Genomic DNA, 6,000 nt, shown 5'->3' on the forward strand with positions numbered 1-6,000 from the left:
TTAATAGAAATGCCATGTCCGCTGTCACATGTCGATCTCCAGCTACCACAAAGGTCCTCAGTTCAGTGATGGTGCCACAAATCTCCGTGCAGGAATAGGCTGCACCAGGATGGGTGGTGCTGAAGTGAACAATGCTGAAACAGACGCTGTCAAGGTGCATGGTAGCCTGGGAATCGGGTTCGAAGGGACTGGCACTGAAGTGAGTGGTACCATGGCAGAGCATGGCACTATGGGCTTGGTATCCAAGGCAGCAAGTCGTGGTGCCAGAGATGTACTGTGCACCCTCAGGGCTCCAGCAGTACCCATCCCGCACCATGAGGTCCCCTTAGAGTGGGAAGTGACTTTGAATCTCTTTTTGCTGGGGAATTTCCAATGGATCTTTGTCCCCATTCTCCCCAGAGGAGCGATGTACCTTTTTCTCCAAGGAGCTAACAGTCATACTTGAGTCCCCATCATAGCAGGCTTAAAACCTAGATGCTGATCTGGAGCTCACTGATGCAATTATGGACTTAGACTGAGAAAGTCGGGGGGGCATCATGCTTGGGTGAGAGGAAGGCCACACAGAGTGAGCTAACTGGGACAGTTTAAGGTTGACCGCTCTTGCCCTTCGGGCACTTTTAATAAAAGAAAGATTTACAAACAAACAGAGCTTTTCAGGGACATAACTTTCCCCAAGGCAAAACAGTAACTAGTGTGGCCACTATCAGAGGGAAAGGCTGAGGACCGAGGCTTGTCCATGTATGAGGGAAAAATCTTCCAGCCAATAGTCAAACAATACCACGCCACTATGAAAGACTTGCCAGAGGATAGGCTGCACTAATACACTAGTGCTAACTGATGGGACCCAGGTATTTACACTGAATTTCAAAAGAAAGGGCCTTGGGAGGTGCACACTGTGGCATTCTGACTCACAGCCACGGGAACTGAGGGGTGGTTGACCCTGCACGGCCCAACCACCCCCTCAGTTCCCTCTCTGGCCAATTTGTGAACAGCCAAAACTACTCATGTCAAATTTGCAAATAGTTTCAGGTTGACCAAAGCTGAGTTTTCCCTCAAATAAACTATTCATCTGCAAAACTTCCACCCAGCTTTACTGAACGCTGCAGGCCAAGAGAGTCTGATCTCAAGTACATGGGGGTGCAGATGCATGCACCCCAACAGTGGAAAACAGCTGGATGCTCACGCAAAGAAGCAGCCTCAGTTTCTCTCCCCAGGTTTTGTTTGCAGACTCTGTTCATTCATTCGTTCAATCAAGCCAGCTTTGGATTCAGTGGCTCATTGCCATAGTCAAAGCCCAGACATTTGGTCATTGCAAGGAAAAGCATGAAAATACAACCTGAGGGCTCAGATCCAGCAAGCATCAAGCAACCAAACACAATGCAGGCCTGCTTTATGCCTGGGCCTCCTGCATGGCACTGCAATACAAACAAGAGACTTAAACGTATTATTTATTAAACATTTGGTTGGGCAGAACTGCTTTGCAACAACCACTCCTGGAGCTTGCTCCAGCAAATTGATTTCCCAGATAGTGAACACACAGTTCTGGCTGGCTCTCAGCGACGTTCACTACTGTTCATGTCACTACTAGGTTCTCAGCTAATTTCTCTGTCAGTTCCTCAAATGAGATGAGAAACAGCTGTCCACTGCTTCTCTTTCCCAGACACGTGGCAGCTCCCAAAGCATGCAGCTTCCATTTGACAGCCGCCGGCCTTTTGTTGCACTGGCCACATCTGAACCAGATTACGGAAACCACATGAGTCTGGGTCGTCTCCTCTTTGCATGCAGAGACCCCGTCTCTGCAAAGGGTGACATACACGTCACATTTTGTGCATGTGATAAGGTTCCACTGAACCAAATGAGGCTGCTCAAGTGAAGCCTGGGCTAGATTCGCAAAAGGACTTGGGTGCCTCACTGCTCCTTTAGGTGCCTAAATCCCAGAGTCAGGACCCACCGGGATTCACAAAACCCTCTAAACCCACAAGTGCCAAAAATCACTGAGCACCCCGTACATTTTTTGCAGTAAAATCTCTGTAGGTGCCTGTGTTTCTGCCTCAGAGCATGTGCAGTGCAAAAATTTATTGGTGCACGGACCTCTCTCTCTCTCTCACAATTCTTTCATTGCTTATCCAGTGGAACAGCTTCAGTGGGAGACTGAGACCACCACAGCAGAATGACCCATAGCCCAGTGCTTAGGGATCCTGCCTGAGAAGTAGCATATCCCATCTGATATCCCTTCTCCCTTGCAGGTGGAGGATGGGATTTGAACCAAGGGCCTCCCACCTCCCATGTGAGTACTCTAACCACTAGACTAAAGTTATGGGGGATGGGGGGGGGGGCTGCCACTGCTGCCTTCCCCTCCCCTACCCTTGCTAAAATGGCATAGGCACCTCACACCAAGAGAGGGTTTGCAGTTGAGAATCCCAAGCAGTGAGAGGTCCCTCCCTCCAGCCCCAACTTGGGAGTCTATCTGAGAAAAGGGCAGAGCTTGGCGCACACACACCCCTTGGCTTGGCAGCTATCTTAGGCGGGGAGCCTCTGAGGGTGCTGGCTTTTGTGACTTCCCTTCTGAGGTGCCTGTCTCTCCACATTTGGTGTATGGGGAGCCAAGGCACTGAATCCCAGGGATTTTTCTAAGCACCCAACAGTTAGGGGTGGGAAAGCTCAGCATCATCACGCCTGAGTGTCTTTGGAAATAAAGTCCCACATGCTTAGGATCCATGCAGGATCAAGGCTTTATTCTTGTCTCTCGAAGTCACAGAACTGAGAGGTCTCATTTCTTCAGCTGGCCTTGCAAAAAAAAAAAAAGAATTTAGTTTAGATTTGGTTTCCCCAAATTATGCCTGTCACAAATGTGGTAAAAAAACCCATGTGCCTAGCACAGTGGGACTCCGATCCTCGGTGGGGCCTTTAGGTGCTTCCAATGATATCACAATGAATTGTTTTTATCAGGACAGGGCCCACTGAAAGAGCAGGAGCTGACCAGAGTGGAGCTCCAGTAAATATTTTCAACTCCTCTGGAGATTTTATAGCATATTGGGATGGGGGGTGGGGGCATGAAATTATAAGAATTTAAGCCCTGCACATGAGACAAGCATTTACTACAGGGATCAGCAACCTTTGGCACGCGGATCGCCAGGGTAAGCACCTTGACAGGCCGGGCCAGTTTGTTTACCTGCCACATCCACAGGTTCAGGCAATCGGGGCTCCCACTGGCCACAGTTTGCCATCCCAGGCCAATGGGGATGGTGGGAAGCAGCAGCCAGCACATCCTGTGGCCTGAGCCACTTCCCGCAGCCCCCACTGGCCTGGAGCAGCGAACTGCAGCCAGTGGGAGCCCTGAAAGCCCAAACCTGCAGACGAGGCAGGTAAACAAACCAGCCTGACCTGTCAGGGGGCTTACTCTGGTGGGCCGCATGCCACAGGTTGCTGATCCCTGGTTTACCCTAAGAGCTCACAATCTATATCACTCACTATCCTCAGAATGAGCAAATGCAATGAACACAACCACAACAAAACACAAATACACTAAGGAACAACAAGGACGAGGGTACCTAAAACAACACGGCCTCATAACATCTTTATTTGCAGAGCTCACAACTAGTTAAAACAAAAGAGGAGCACAGCTACATTGATAATACAGTTAGTGCAGATGAAGAACAACCTTGGGAGAGGCCCTTTGGATGAGCAAGGTGAGCTTTTGTCCAGGCCAGTATTGTCAGGACCAAGCATTCAAAATGTACCAGTCAGATTCCCGAGATAGATACAGAACCTTGTGGCTGTTAAAGCAGACTGTATAATGTCTGCCTTCCACCCTTTGAGCCTTCGGTGGGGAGCAGCCCACCTCCCATTTGTGGCTGATCCTTCTGGATTCAAGAGTCAGCCTGAATTGCAGGCCCACAATTGCAGGCTCCTCAGCTGCATGTTCAGAGGAATTTCCCCTTTTCTAATCTCTGGGAGGAGGAGAGCTGGTGCCTTCCTTATTGCTCTGTAGCCTCCTTCCTTAATCTTCCAGTCACTTCCTCCCTCCGTCTCTTGCCCAGTCACATTTCCCCTTATGTTGCTCCACAATCTCCTGTGCCACAGCTGCTCCCATATACTAAGTGCCACCAGATTTTCCCTCCCTCCCGTCCTCCATCAGTCAGGTGCCTCTCATAGTCTTCCTCTGTCCCACCTTTCCCTTGTCCGATCCCTATCCTTGTATTATTCCTCTACTCCCCACACAGTCCCAGCCACTCCCCTCTGGCTTCCTCTTGCCCCACACATTCCTTTGAATCCTCCACCTCTTTAGAAGCCTTGCTCTCCCCACTGGCTCCCACACTGTGAAATGACAAGGGAGTTGTAATCACCAGCTCCCGCTACGTGCAAAGGACACTGTGCTCTCCCTCTTCCCATCCCTCAAGACCTCACTTCCTCTGCACCACCTCTGTGGTTGCTGCTGCAGTGTTGCCAACTCCCCGGCTTGAGGTTTTGCTGATTGGATGTGACAAGGAGCCCAAAACTTGCCAAGCGCCAGTTTACTTCCAAAAGGTCAAATTTTTGCCATTCAAAAGAACTGCTTCTGGGTTTCTACTCCCCTCTTCCCCACTGACTGCCTCCCCACCCAAATGGCTGCATCCTGCAGCCAATAGGAAGCCTCACTTTGCCAAGGCCAGAGGGATTCTGTTGCCAACAGCGTATGTGCCACATGGCTTCTGCTGCCAAGGAAGGTGGATTTGGTCCATTGATGTATGCACCTGCATGGCAGCTCATTCATAAGGCCACCAGGTGGCAGCAAAGAGACAGGGACCAGGGAGCAGCAGGGAGCTAGGTAAAATTGCCCAAATCTCACTACAAGAAAGTTACCCATCGCTGCTTCAAGCTTAACTGGCTCTTGCCAAGGCATTTTAAAAGTAGCCCAGTCAGCAAAAAAAATTACAGAGGTTGGCAGCACTGGGCTGAGGCCCGGAATTTCCCTGCCTTGCCTGCATCTCAGCTTCCCAGCTTGCAACAGCCCCACACCCTCATAAAATGACCATGACCCAAAAGCCACCAGCCATTGCCACCACAAACAATAGCGGAGGATGATGGGTCGCTGGAGGACATTTCTCAGCTATTTGGGGTGGTCACAGACCATAAGAAGTTGAGAACCACTGGTCTGGGAGGCTGTGTGGGGGAGAGTGTTGTCATCTACCTCTCCCCAACCCCTTAGGCCCTGGCTGGGATTAATCTGATATAAGAGCTCCATCACCAGCCATGCCTAACTCTGGAAAGCTGCAGCAGGGAAGGAAGCTTCCTTGACCATACTCCAAAAGACTCAGCAAGTCTTCTCTTCAGTCCAATTGACTCTGGGCAGGTCAGACAGCCCCCATGCCCACTTGCAGAAAACTGACTTAGGGTGTTCAGCAGATGAGGCAAGCAGAAGACCTTTGGGGCTATTACTAGACAAAAGGGGTGTGTGAGTGTGGTGCGCATGCTCTGAGTTGTTTAAATATTAGGCATAGAGGTCACTAATTATCATATATGGCTCAGTGGAAATTCCATATTCACATGTTAAAACCTTGCCTACTGTGATAGCAACAGCTGTTCACATATGCAGGGGCCCAGTTCATACTGAGAATGTTAGTAACACGTACTAGATGATGATGCCAGGAAAGCACAATGCACACGAGACATGGCAGTGCAATGCCAAGTTATAACCTATACATCCTACAGTCACAGCTTCACAGGACAGCGCCGCTGAAAGCAGAACATACTAAAACCATGTCAAATGCTGCAACAGCTGCTAGTTGCCCGAGAAGACAGAAAGAGGATTCCAAATAGCAGGGAGAAAAATAAGCAGCTTTACTGTAAACGGCTTCTCCTGCTTGACCTGTCATTCACAGCAACATGTGACACAACCTAGATGTGATTTTTAGTAATCTATCTGGAACTGGAGCTCTCCAGCTGTTTGACCTGCAGCAACACATACACTAGTTCACTTCAACGCACACACCCCACTGTGTCAACAGGAGCTAGGTAGCA

The sequence above is a fragment of the Chelonoidis abingdonii genome, chromosome 2 (assembly GCF_003597395.2).
Source record: "Chelonoidis abingdonii isolate Lonesome George chromosome 2, CheloAbing_2.0, whole genome shotgun sequence".
Classification (NCBI taxonomy): domain Eukaryota; kingdom Metazoa; phylum Chordata; order Testudines; family Testudinidae; genus Chelonoidis; species Chelonoidis abingdonii.